The sequence below is a fragment of the Sander lucioperca genome, chromosome 6 (genome assembly GCF_008315115.2).
Source record: "Sander lucioperca isolate FBNREF2018 chromosome 6, SLUC_FBN_1.2, whole genome shotgun sequence".
Classification (NCBI taxonomy): Eukaryota; Metazoa; Chordata; class Actinopteri; order Perciformes; family Percidae; genus Sander; species Sander lucioperca.
This window is the reverse complement of record NC_050178.1, coordinates 29,090,475-29,103,604: the sequence shown is the minus strand read 5'-3', so window position 1 is coordinate 29,103,604 and position 13,130 is coordinate 29,090,475. Positions and strand designations below refer to the sequence as shown.

Below are 13,130 nucleotides of genomic sequence, written 5' to 3'. Positions count from 1 at the left end.
TTAAAGATGACAATGGTTATTACGTCGATGATGATGATGATGAATCTGTTTTGCTCTTTGCTGCTTGGATGCACATTGTTTTTTTTTTATTAAAGCCATATTCTTTGCTTTGAGATTTTGAGGGCTTTGCTCACGCTGCCGGCTGGGATCTGATTGTTGCCACTTAAAAATGTCCTTAAAGACCCTGAAAACATGTTTTCTCAACCGGCTTCTTACTGAGAGGGATGGGATCCTATTTTCAGAAACACTTTAGATCACAGCGCGATGATGAAGTACAGCGGTTTTTAAAGTTTCAGAGTTCGACTCTTTCATTTCGATGGTACATTCTGAGCTTTAGTAAACATGGTGTGACATGAAAAAGGTTCATATTAAAGGGATAGTTCAGATCTTTTGAAGTGTAGTTATACGGTAAGTTAGTTAATTAGGTATGTTACAGTAGTTCAGTTTACGACAGGGACCTGAAACTGTTCTCTCTGCCATTTTACCTCGCAGAACACGGGAGTTGCTGCTCTACCACTGCCTCTATCGGCTAGTTTTTTTAGTTTCAACTGTCCCTTTAATGGATGTTGTCTCTCATGTTGTCTTACTTCTATCTGGGTGATGTAAACAGGAAGAAGTATAATGATTACCTTGATACTGGAGAGTTCTGCAGCCTCTTTTTTTCTCAAATTTTGTGTGTTACGTCTGTGTGTTTAGATTTCACAGAGTTATGACTCGGAGAAGGAGTGTGATTTTTGACGCAGATTGTAGCAGTTGGGTGCTTAAGTATTTTAAAGGTGCAGGAAACTCAAAATCAGGCACTTGTGACTTTGTAGGTGTTAATTACGCATGTTGTCTTGCCATGAGCTCTTGGGAATGTCAATGTTGTTGTTTTCTACCTAAATGTCGTCCTCTTTGTTATCTGCTTCAGACGTTGGTTTTAAGCCCTCTTTGGCAACGTTTCTTAAAGGGAAAAACATGTGTGCAGCGCCTCAAAGAAGCTTCCAGTAACTTCAAGTCCTTAATCTCCTCAATGATCTGCGTCTCTGCTCCGAATGCTGGTGAACAGTAGATGCTAGATCGCACCTGATATACGTGTCAACGCCAACACGGGCAAACTGCGCAGGCATCAACACTTCAGGCTTCAGACGTTACTGCAGCTTTTATATTTCAGAGACACTCTTGGTTGCCGATGTTGTTGATAGTTTCTATTCAATTTTGGATCACATTCCTGTTGGAAGATGTTTATAGTTTAGACTATATTGGCGATTTTTGATGGTAGAAAGTGCTGCTATACTCGGTGACAGTCAGTCCACTGCTACATGTATGCTAACATTATCTTGGCTGCTGTTGTTGGTCATTTCTCCCCAATGTCGGATCACACAGCTTCTGCAACATGTTCGGTTGTGTAGTTTTTGGTTCAGAAGTCTTTATTGGTGACGATCCACTGCTAACTACATGTAGCTACATACTAACGCCAGGGAAAGCTGCAATCTTTTTTGTCAATGTTCTTAATAAGTTTCCCCCAAGTTCACATTCCTGTTGGAACATGTTCAATTGTGAAGTTTTTGGTTAAGAAACCCTCATTGGTGATTTTGCTGCTATACTCCAAAACTGTAATTTCACTGCTACATGCTAACGTCAGGGAAAGCTGCAATCTTGGTTGTCAATGTTGTTCATTTCTCCCGAATTTCTGATCACATAGCTTCTGGAACATGTCCGATTGTGTAGGTTTTGGTTTAGAAGACTTTATCGGCGATTTTCTGATTGTAGGAAGTGCTGCTATACTCTGTAACAGTCATTCCACTGCTACATGCTAATGTCAGGGTAATCTTGGCTGCTGAGGTTTTACATTTTGGATCACATAGCTTCTGGAACATGTCCTGTTGTGTAGCTTTTGGTTTAAGGCATTTATTGGTGTTTTCTCCAGGTAGAAAGTGCTGCTATACTCCGTTGCAGTCAGTCTTCACAGTGTAAGAAAATAATCCGTTGAAAAAGAATAATGTCCTGGCAGAAAATTACCAGTACCTTTTCCGTTTAAGTTTAAGGACATTTCTGTTAATACAAAAATCTAAATACAGAAAATTCCTTCATATTAACACAGTATATTAGCCCGTGTTTCTACGGACTTTTCTAAAAGTGCAGCTGTAACAGATTGGAAGTCTCTTAATTTTAAGTTATTTTAGAAATATATATAAAAATAGTATTTTATTATTTTCTGTTTAAATTAACTGTGACAATCTCCTCTTCTAAAAAAGGAGACAATGACTTAAAAAGTGTGGATTGTCTAATGTTCTGCACCAGGGTTAAACAATACCAAAGTCCAGTCCAGCCTGGAGTCAGCTCCTTGTTTCCCTTGGCACCAGCACAGGAAGTCTGCTTCTGCGAGGCTTGGAGTAGCCTACTCCAATCCAGAAATACAATGCCAGGAATTCCTGGGGCCGCTCCACTGCTGTTAGTGGGGAAATAATAAAATCAATGGGCAGCCTGCTCGTAGACGGGCAACTTTAAAATAGTCTCTGGTGTCTAGCGTGACTAGGGTTGGGTACCGAAATCTGGTTCTACTATTCCTACGCAACCGGTAGGAATCGGACCGGATTAGAATGCAAATTTCGGTTCCTCATTTCAGTTCCACTTAATGTTTTTTAATGTGACTTAAAAAAGTAGAGCCCGACCAATGAAGGATTTTTAAGGCCGATATCGATACAAATATTTGATGATTTAAAAATCCAATATGCCGACATATCGGCCGATATATATTAAATAAAAATCCAGAAACGCGTAGCAAAACATAAACAGATTTCCCTAACATTAGTTATTTGTAGTTATTTATGAGTCCTCACTAAAATAATATGATAATGCAGTTTAAAAATAAACTTGTTTGTTTTATTGTCACAACAGAACAGAGGAATATCAAAATATATTAAAGTTCTGATAAATAAAATGTATAAAAATACAAACTTAAAAGGTTAAACATGAGTGTTGCCAACAGGGAGGTTGTAGAGCGCCCTCTGGTGGACAAACTATGCAACGCCAACACTCAGAACATGGTTGAAGGGGGTTTCGTCCATTTTTATTTTATTTTTTAAATATTAATTTATCGGCTGTTATAAATACCGATATTGGTCGGGCTCTACTAAAAACACACATCAGTGTGGAGGAAAAGGACCACTTCTTCCACCATTTTTCCAGCCATTTTAGTCACTCTATCAATCCTGGCCTTCTCAGTTTCCCCAGCATTACCCCCCAACCCACCACACAGTAACTCCAAACACTACATATCACTGACACTCTCAAAAAACACTCTCACCACATCAATATTCACCTTAAAAGACTGCATCTTCCTCACACAATATACACGTGGACTTAATTGATCCAATCAACAGCAACACAGAGGGAAGAGAAGATCGGCGATCCAGTCCGTGGCAGCAAGCGGCATGTCCATCCGTCCAGTATAGCCTCAATGACGGACAGGAAGCCTGAAGTGTTGACGCCTGCGCAGTATACTCGTGTGTTGATGTTGAGATGTGAATCGGGTGCAAACTGACACCTGAAAAAACCAAAATAACTAACTTCCTCTTGTTGTTGCATGCAGCTGTCCTCTTCCCCTCGCACTGTATCTTTACCTCACCTCTCTTCCCCCTCAGGGGGGAGGAGCCAAACAGTGTTATAGAGAAACAGAAAGATTTGAAGCCATGTTTCAGAAGTTAACTTCTAACTTTAGGAATGTGTAAAACAACATAACGGCCAACGCAGAGCGGTTTTACCGCGGCTCATGTGTAAGCCACTTTATAGAGAAACAGAAAGAATTGAAGCCATGTCGCTTCAAAAAGGGGCTTTTTCATGTCACGGCTATCCAAAAAACACGGATGAGACGGCGAGCGAAACATCATAGATTTCCCTTTCTGTTCAAAGCTTTTGTTGTTTGTGAGTCCAACAATCAGATTCCTCAGCGGGCCGCCGACACAAAGCCAAAAAAAACAAAAAAAAAAAAACAGGCGTGTTTTTAAAACGCCGTTTCAGTTTGAAATGTTTGAAATGTTTGTGGTCATATTGAAAACATCCCATCCCTACACGTGTGTTCGTTCTCCACACGCACATACACAATGACTTCTCCAGTATTTTGTAGGTGTATGATGATGATGATGATGATGATGATGATCCCTAACTGTGTTGTACTTAAAAAGAAACCTACTTTGCACCAGGCTTTGCCGGATTTCACGGACTGCCGATCCAACAAAAAGGTGTTGATGTTGAGGTTGTCAATGCATGCCTGATATGTTCGATGTTGAATCCGAAAAAAAAGTCGAAGAATAATGAAATTCTCACGACACAGGCTATGGGTTTACACCCCTACGTTTTGGAGTTTTGATCCCAAAGTGATCTCTGTGCACCAAGTGTTTTTATCTCCAGTAGAAGAACTAATCTCTGTTTAAACTAACACGCCCAAACCTCATATCTCATCAACATTCTGGTATACTGGACATAAACAGGAGGCAGCGTGGAGAATCCGCCCACTGCTGGTAGTTACCATGGTAACGTTAGTAGCTTTAGTCTCAGAGAACAAGACATCGTGACCGATAAGACCCAATCAGGAGGAGAAACGTTGGCGTCAGTGTTGGTGTTAAGGCATGGATACCCGACCCAAGCCTGATGGGTCCCGATGGTACCCGACGGGCCGGGCCGGGTTCGGACAAATATTTAGAAATGATGGTCGGGTTTGGGTCGGGCTCGGTCACATCAGCGTGATAAGGCATTTGTTGTAAAATGGTGCTGTGGCTCCTTTAAGAGAGCTCTGTGTGTGTGTAAAGTGGGCAGAAGAGAGAGAGAGAAAGAGGAAGCAGACGTGTAGATGCGACCGGAGCAGAGTTGGTGGAATAAGTTTAAGTTTTGTACACAGTGTGTGTGGTGTCCGAGATAAACTCCAGACTGAAAACCAAGTTCATTCATCGTCTCACCAGAAACAGGATTTTAACCCCGACGTTATATACCGTCAGCCCTGGAGGTAACCAGTCTCCCCTGGTGTTCTGATCACTGTCGGAATCGAAGCAAGCAGGAAAGCTTAGCACATTGAACATTTTAAAGTGCCCATATTATGAAAAAATCACTTTCTTCTGGGATTTGGGGAGTTATTTTGTGTCTCTGGTGCTTCCACACACATACAAACTTTGAAAAAAATCCATCCATGCTGTTTAGAGTGAGATACAGTTTCTGAATGTGTCCTGCCTTCAGTCTCTGGGTGAGCTGTTCAAAATCGGCACGGCTTGTGATGTCACAAGCCGAAATGAGCAGGCTAACCGCAACCATTAGCTCGTAGCGTTAGCATGCTAACGCTAGCATGCTAACGCTAGCATGCTACCTCATTCTCAATAGCAAAGCACTGCTACAACACACACAAGTTCACCATAATCTACAAAAGAACTACTTACATGTGCGCCCTCATTTAGAAGTCTCCCAGCTAATCCTGCCTTGTAACTGACTGAAGTTGTAGAAACAGCCTTTCTTTTACTGTCTATGGAGCTAGCTAGCTGACATGATCTACATCTGAGCTACTGAGCATGTGCAGTGCAATCAAAGATAGTACAGAAGAAGAAGAAGAAAAGAGGTCTCACTCTGTAGCTAAAACAGAGACCAGCTGAAAAGAGGATCTGCAGCAGTGAGAGAGAGCACTGCAGTACAACAAAAATATGGTGTTTTTTGAAAATTAAACCATGTAAACCTATTCTGGTACAACCTTAAAATACAATTATGAACCTGAAAATGAGCATAATATGGCTGCTTTAAATTAAACAGCTGATTAACGTGCGCTTGTTCCCCCGTGTGCGCTGATGACCTCATCTGTTGACATTTCCGAATGCCTTCCAGTTGCTTAATAAAAGTGGGCTTTCCACACAAACAAACGTACATGTGTCATTAGTATGAGAAAAAAAAAAACGAGATTTTAACTGTGTCAGGCTCGGGTCGGGCTCGGACATAAATATCATAATGCCTGACGGGCTCGGGCCGGGTTCGGACGGAAAAATTCGGCCCGATCCAGGCTCTAGTTGGTGTTGCCAAAGGTCTCCGTTTGGAGACGTTGAGACTGAAACACAACCCCGCAGATTCAGAACCAAAACGGGTCAGAAGAGTTAACTAATGTCTCCAGTTTAGGGGCTCAGGAACACCAGAGCAGGGGGAATGAGAGGGGGAAACACCAGAACAGGGGGAATGAGAGGGGAAACGCCAGAGCAGGGGGAATGAGAGGGGAAACACCAGAGCAGGGGGAATGAGAGGGGGAAACACCAGAGCAGGGGGAATGAGAGGGGGAAACGCCAGAGCAGGGGGAATGAGAGGGGAAACACCAGAGCAGGGGGAATGAGAGGGGAAACGCCAGAGCAGGGGGAATGAGAGGGGAAACACCAGAGCAGGGGGAATGAGAGGGGGAAACACCAGAGCAGGGGGAATGAGAGGGGAAACACCAGAGCAGGGGGAATGAGAGGGGGAAACACCAGAGCAGGGGGAATGAGAGGGGAAACACCAGAGCAGGGGGAATGAGAGGGGGAACACCAGAGCAGGGGGAATGAGAGGAGGAAACACCAGAGCAGGGGGAATGAGAGGGGGAAACATCAGAGCAGGGGGAATGAGAGGGGAAACACCAGAGCAGGGGGAATGAGAGGGGGAAACACCAGAGCAGGGGGAATGAGAGGGGAAACACCAGAGCAGGGGGAATGAGAGGGGGAAACACCAGAGCAGGGGGAATGAGAGGGGAAACACCAGAGCAGGGGGAATGAGAGGGGGAACACCAGAGCAGGGGGAATGAGAGGAGGAAACACCAGAGCAGGGGGAATGAGAGGGGGAAACATCAGAGCAGGGGGAATGAGAGGGGAAACACCAGAGCAGGGGGAATGAGAGGGGGAAACACCAGAGCAGGGGGAATGAGAGGGGAAACGCCAGAGCAGGGGGAATGAGAGGGGGAAACGCCAGAGGAGGTGGAATGAGAGGGGGAAACACCAGAGCAGGGGGAATGAGAGGGGGGAACGTAGCAGAAGACGTGATGGCGTTTAATCACAACTCTTATTTACTGACTTTCACACACAGATCGAAAAAAGAGACAAAAAAATCGGAAGTTGCAAATTTGACCAAAGCGCCAAAAAAGCGAAAAGAATATATTCCCGACTCTTAGAGTCCCACCAACGGAGATGGATCGATGTCTGCGATCACAAACAAACAGATTCTCCGTTTTTCAAAAAACCCAAAACGCCATAGCAACAACCGACTCTGACGCAAATGTCTCTCTGCCTGATTGGCTCTTATCCATTATGACAGTCAGACATTTCTGGGCGTCCAGAGAGCTCAGTTGGTGCAGCGGGCGCCCAGGTTTACTCCTCGACTCAGCGGCTGAAGGTTTGACTCCGACCTGCGGCCCTTTGCTGCCTGTCATTCCCCCCTCTCTCTCTCTCTCTCTCTCTCTCCTTTCATTTCTTCAGCTCTCCTATATCATTTCAATAAAGGCCTAAAAATGCCCCAAAAAATAATTGTTTTAAATGAAGTTTTTGTCACTTTTTTTGACATTTTAAGACTTTTCTGCTGCTTCGTTTTTGAAAAAAAGTTTTTGTTGTTTTTTTCCGATGTTTTTTCCCAACGTTTCTGCCGCTTTTTTCCGATGTTTTTATTGCATTTTTCGGTCGCGACGTCTCCTTCTCTGACACTAATCTGCTAACGTTACCATGGCAACTACCAGCGAGCAGATGCAAAGTGTAAAACGTAGCAAAAAGATATTTGTTTTTAAAACCCCAAAACGTAGCCGTGTGAATGAAGCCCATCTGAACTCTGTAATGTTTTTTGATTTTCTCTGTTTCTTTATTCCACTGATTCTTTCTTTCTCACACAGCAGAATATGGCTTTGATTGTTCCTTATTTTCTAACTACGAGAAATGGAGAAAAAGATGAATAGGATATATATTTAAAAAAAAAACATACTTGTTTAAAAAAAAAAGGAAGCATGTGTGTTTTCTACTGTTTGTACTCGGTATCTTCATGTTGCCCTTTGCTGCTTCTGTGCCAATGTTTGTGGGAGAGATTTACATTTGGCCACTCATGCAACTATTCTGTGGTGTTGTCCAAGAATGTATCAACATGAAATAAAAAAAAAACATTTGGTTATTTTTTTATATATATTTCCCTGAGGAAAAAGCAGTGTTGGTGCTCGTGTCTTACTCACTTGAATTGCCTTGAGAAATATTTATTTCACCTATTTCACCATCCATCGGAACAATGAAGCCAGTGTTTATCTTTGCCTGAAAAAATCTGTCTCGTCTCCATTTTTCCTTCTCTTTGCTATGAGGTTTAACCTACTAAATGTACTTAAAGTATTAAAAGTAAAGAAAAATCCTCATATTTTAGAAACTGGAAATGAATAAAAAAAAAAGCATCCAGAGCGAGCTTAAAAAAACTTCAAAAGCATCAAAAATAGGGTTTAAAAACAAATTCTGTGTGTGTGTGTGTGTGTGTGTGTGTGTGTGTGTGTGTGTGTGTGTGTGTGTGTGTGTGTTTGTGTGCGTGAGTGTGTGCGTGCTGTCAGATAAATGTAGTGGAGTGAAAAGTACAATATTTCTCTCTGAGATGTAGCAGAGTAGAAGTAGAAAGTGGCATGAAAAGAAAAGACTCAAGTAAAGTACAAGTACCTCAACATTTGGACTGAAGTACAGTACTGGAGTAAATGTACTCAGTTATTCCACCACTGGATTTAACTTGCTTCCTTTTGCGGAGATAATGGGTACAAATATCTGAACTTCATGAGTGAATTTTCAGAAGATGAGCCACTCGATCTCAATTCCTGAGAAGCTTGTTTTTCATTGAATATAATCAATAAAACAAAAGCTACAGATTGTAAACGCACTGCGCCGATTACTCTGCAGTGTTGGACGGCCTCACCCGACCCTTTGGACTATTCTACAAGTCTTTACCCTCCACATTGAGATAAATTGCCATTGCGTGAGTGGAATTAATCTGGAGAGGAGAGGCAGCTCTGTTTTATCTTCACTCACTTTCACCCAGGAAGCAGGTGTTCATGTCCTGAAGAAGTTAAGGAGAAAACACAAGACTTTCACCCAGGAAACAGGTGTTCATGTCCTGAAGAAGTTAAGGAGAAAACACAAGACTTTCACCCAGGAAACAGGTGTTCATGTCCTGAAGAAGTTGAGGAGAAAACACAAGACTTTCAGCCAGGAAACAGGTGTTCATGTCCTGAAGAAGTTAAGGAGAAAACACAAGACTTTCACCCAGGAAACAGGTGTTCATGTCATGAAGAAGTTAAGGAGAAAACACAAGACTTTCACCAGGAAACAGGTGTTCATGTCCTGAAGAAGTTAAGGAGAAAACACAAGACTTTCACCCAGGAAACAGGTGTTCATGTCCTGAAGAAGTTAAGGAGAAAACACAAGACTTTCACCCAGGAAACAGGTGTTCATGTCCTGGAGAAGTTAAAGGGTAACTATCATGTTTTGGACCCGATTTCCCTATGTTTTTGTGTCTAAGTGACTGATGGGAACAACAATCTTTGACATTGGTCCAGTATTAAGATAGATCGCTGCAGTCGACTAGCAGGTGCATGTCAGGCTACGGCGTAGGGTCGGTACCTCCACGTAGCCTTGCCGTCGGTTTAACGCAGAAGCATAAATTGGCCTTTAGTCCATCCCAGCGAGGAAACATGGGACGAAATCATGCGAGTAGAGAGGAAATGAGGAAATGTTTGGTCAGAGTTAGCAACGGCTTTCAGCTGCACTGCTTCTGGCAAGGCTGCTCTCTGTATCCTTGCTCCTAGCTTGAGGATATATCAAATAAGAGAACAAATTCAGTGTCCAGAGAGTGTCTCTCTGCAGCTGAACGTCTGTAGGGAATTATGTCTAAAATAAGGCCCTAAGGCCTGTCAAATCTGACTCCAAATTATTAATTCCCACGCCTTCTTTGATTGGACTTAAGTTTACCAGAACACAAGATCCAACCCCTCCTGTTCCACTTAACCGTATGGTATAGCAATACATACATCGATCACATTCCTGGACTTATAAGGTACTCAAAGCTTAAGCTAACTTTCTGTGTGTCCCGAGTCTAACACAGACACTCAACAACATCTATAAAATATGGAGGAAACTGAGGTCAGTCAGACATTTTGGAGGAGGAGGACAAGAAGGCTTTCTATGTGGAAGATTAACTCTCTTAAATCATCATACTTTTATTTGTTTTAATTTTTAGAAAAAGTCCTGCACACTGACCATTACACAAGCAATAATTTATTTAAAAATACAACGTTTCGGTCTTAGACCTTCATCAGGTAACTTCACACATTCACCTCAACCACAGCCTTAAATAGTTTGGTTGACTGACCAGGACCAATCAGGTTCAGCTCTTGAATGACGTCATTCATTCACAAAGTAGCACTCCTATCACAGACTGTGAAGACAGAAAAAATGCCACTCAGTACATTTAAAAACAATGGATAATCAGACCAGTTATGTTTTAGACTCATAATCAATGCATTGTCATTAGCCCAATATTTTTCTATACTTAATCAGAGAGGACACAGTCCATTCAAAAGTGGATCATTACACTGGTTAAACTGCATTGTAGCAGTCCATATGCACCTGTACAGTGAACAGTTCCTGAGGATAAACTAATAAGGAAATAAGGAAAAAACATCAAATTAACATAACGTGATACTGAGATTAAATTCATCAATAAGGACTTTTGGCGATAGTGTCTGCAAAGTAAATATCTAATATGCCTCACGTCTTTTTAGTAGCAAGTCGTGGTTGCCCCCCCTTTTTGTATGACTGACTTGTTCAATGCCACAAAAGCGCAATGATGAGATGTCATGCTTATAGTCATTAAAGTGTACTGTACCGGGTAATTCTGGTCGTTTCTGCGAATAGAGCTTTTATGTTCGCTAATGCGTTGTTTTAACTGCCTGAATTTACCTGATGAAGGTCTAAGACCGAAACGTATTTTCTAAGTAAATTATTGCTTGCGTAATGGTCAGTGTGCAGGACTTTTTCTAAGCTTCTGATCTGCTACTTTGGGTCACATCCTACGCACCTGGCCGACAAAAGAGGTGTGCAAAAAATCTTTCCTAAGTTGCATTTGTTTTAATTATGACTTTAAGAGACTGAGACTTACTTTCAATCATACATTAAAAGAGGTGCAGCAGTGTTCCTGTTTTAATGAAACTAAACTGGTTTCAAAGTCAGCGTCTGAACCAGGAAATAAATAGAATAAAATGTGAGTAAAGAAGCAACAACACACACAATTAACATGTGTTAATTGTGTGTATTGTGTTGAATATGTATTCAACTCTACGATTTACTTTTCTCTCTCTGCAGACATCTGCCGCCGGATTGTCTTCGCTTTCTGACCAGAAAAGAAAGCCAGATAGTGACACATATTTCAATTTCTCAACGTCTAATTTGAGATAAGCCCGACCTCGTGGCGAGGCAATTAAGAAAGCGTGAATGGGAACGAACGGTTTATCTTAGGAAGGCATCGAACATCATCGCCACAGGAGGAACAAAAGTCAGGGATTTGACACGGAAACAGTAAAGCTGTGAATCTAATCGAGACGGGGGGGTGTCTACAGTAAGACTTGATGAGGTCGTCGCTGCTATCTGAGAGAGATAGCAGGTGTCAATGGAAAGCAATTTAAAGCATCCAGAGCAAAGCAAGTTATTAACCCGCCGAAGAAGTGTATCTTCCCTTCCTTCTCCTCTGTATTATGGGAATGAGAAAGAGAGAGAGGAACAGAGAGAGGGAGAGAGACAGAGAGAGATGGAGAGAGAGAGAGAGACAGAGAGAGAGAGAGGGACAGAGAGAGAGAGAGAGAGATGAGAGAGAGACAGAGACAGAGACAGAGAGAGAGAGAGAGAGAGAGAGAGAGAGCGAGAGAGAGTGAGAGAGAGAGAGAGAGAGACAGAGAGACAGAGAGAGAGAGAGACACAGAGAGAGAGAGAGAGAGAGACAGAGAGCAAGAGAGAGAGAGAGCGAAAGAGACAGAGAGAGAGAGAGAGAGAGAGAGAGAGAGGGGGAGAGAGAGAGAGAGAGACAGAGAGAGAGAGAGAGATGGGGAGAGAGAGAGAGAGAGACAGAGAGAGAGAGAGACATAGACAGACAGAGAGAGAGAGAGAGAGACAGAGAGAGACAGAGAGAGAGAGACAGAGAGAGAGAGAGCGAAAGAGACAGAGAGAGAGAGAGAGAGAGAGAGAGAGAGAGAGAGAGAGAGAGAGAGAGAGAGAGAGAGAGAGAGAGAGAGAGAGAGAGACATAGACAGACAGAGAGAGAGAGAGAGAGAGACAGAGAGAGACAGAGAGAGAGAGACAGAGAGAGAGAGAGAGAGAGAGAGAGAGAGAGAGAGAGATAGAGACAGAGAGAGAGAGAGAGAGAGAGAGAGAGAGAGAGAGAGAGAGAGAGAGAGAGAGAGAGACAGACAGGACTGAGCTGCTGAATCTTCAGGAAGAGAAGAGGAAGATTAGTCGTTTGACCTGAAATCTTCCCGGAGGAGACGGATACATCAGCAGGGAAGGAGACAGAAAGACATGCAGAGGATGAAGACATTACAGAGGTTCGTCCCTGTGTGGCCCAAACCCAAGAGACAAATACAACCAGACGATCGGCATCAGACGATTTTGCCCCAAATGTTTTATGAATAGCCCCAGATCTCTCTCTCTCTGTCTCTGTCTCTCTCTCTCTCTGTCTCTCTCTCTCTCTCTCTCTCTCTCTGTCTCTGTCTCTCTGTCTGTCTCTGTCTCTCTCTCTCTCTCTGTCTCTGTCTCTGTCTCTGTATCTCTCTCTCTCTCTCTGTCTCTCTCTCTCTCTCTGTCTCTCTCTCTCTCTCTGTCTCTCTCTCTCTCTCTCTGTCTCTCTCTCTCTCTCTGTCTCTCTCTGTCTCTCTCTCTCTGTCTCTCTCTCTCTCTGTCTCTCTCTCTCTCTGTCTCTCTCTCTCTCTCTGTCTCTCTCTCTCTCTCTCTGTCTCTCTCTCTCTCTCTCTCTCTGTCTCTCTCTCTCTCTCTCTCTCTCTCTCTGTCTCTCTCTCTCTCTCTCTCTGTCTCTCTCTCTCTCTCTCTCTCTCTGTCTCTCTCTCTCTCTCTCTCTCTCTCTCTCTCTGTCTCTCTCTGTCTCTCTGT

General features: G+C 43.0%; 1 protein-coding gene across 2 annotated transcripts in view; it reads left to right on the top strand.

Moving 5' to 3' along the window:
• The window catches only part of LOC116063564 (metabotropic glutamate receptor 7-like), a 480,756-nt gene extending 479,651 nt beyond the window's left edge, over positions 1–1,105 (top strand). Inside the window, exon 11 of one of the 2 annotated variants that reach the window (XM_036002392.1) lies at positions 1–1,105. This exon is cut by the window's left edge and continues 590 nt beyond it. The gene's annotated coding sequence lies outside the window, so the exon portion shown is untranslated. The other variant, XM_036002393.1, reaches the window with a different exon arrangement.
• Positions 1,106–13,130: the final 12,025 nt, after the last annotated feature.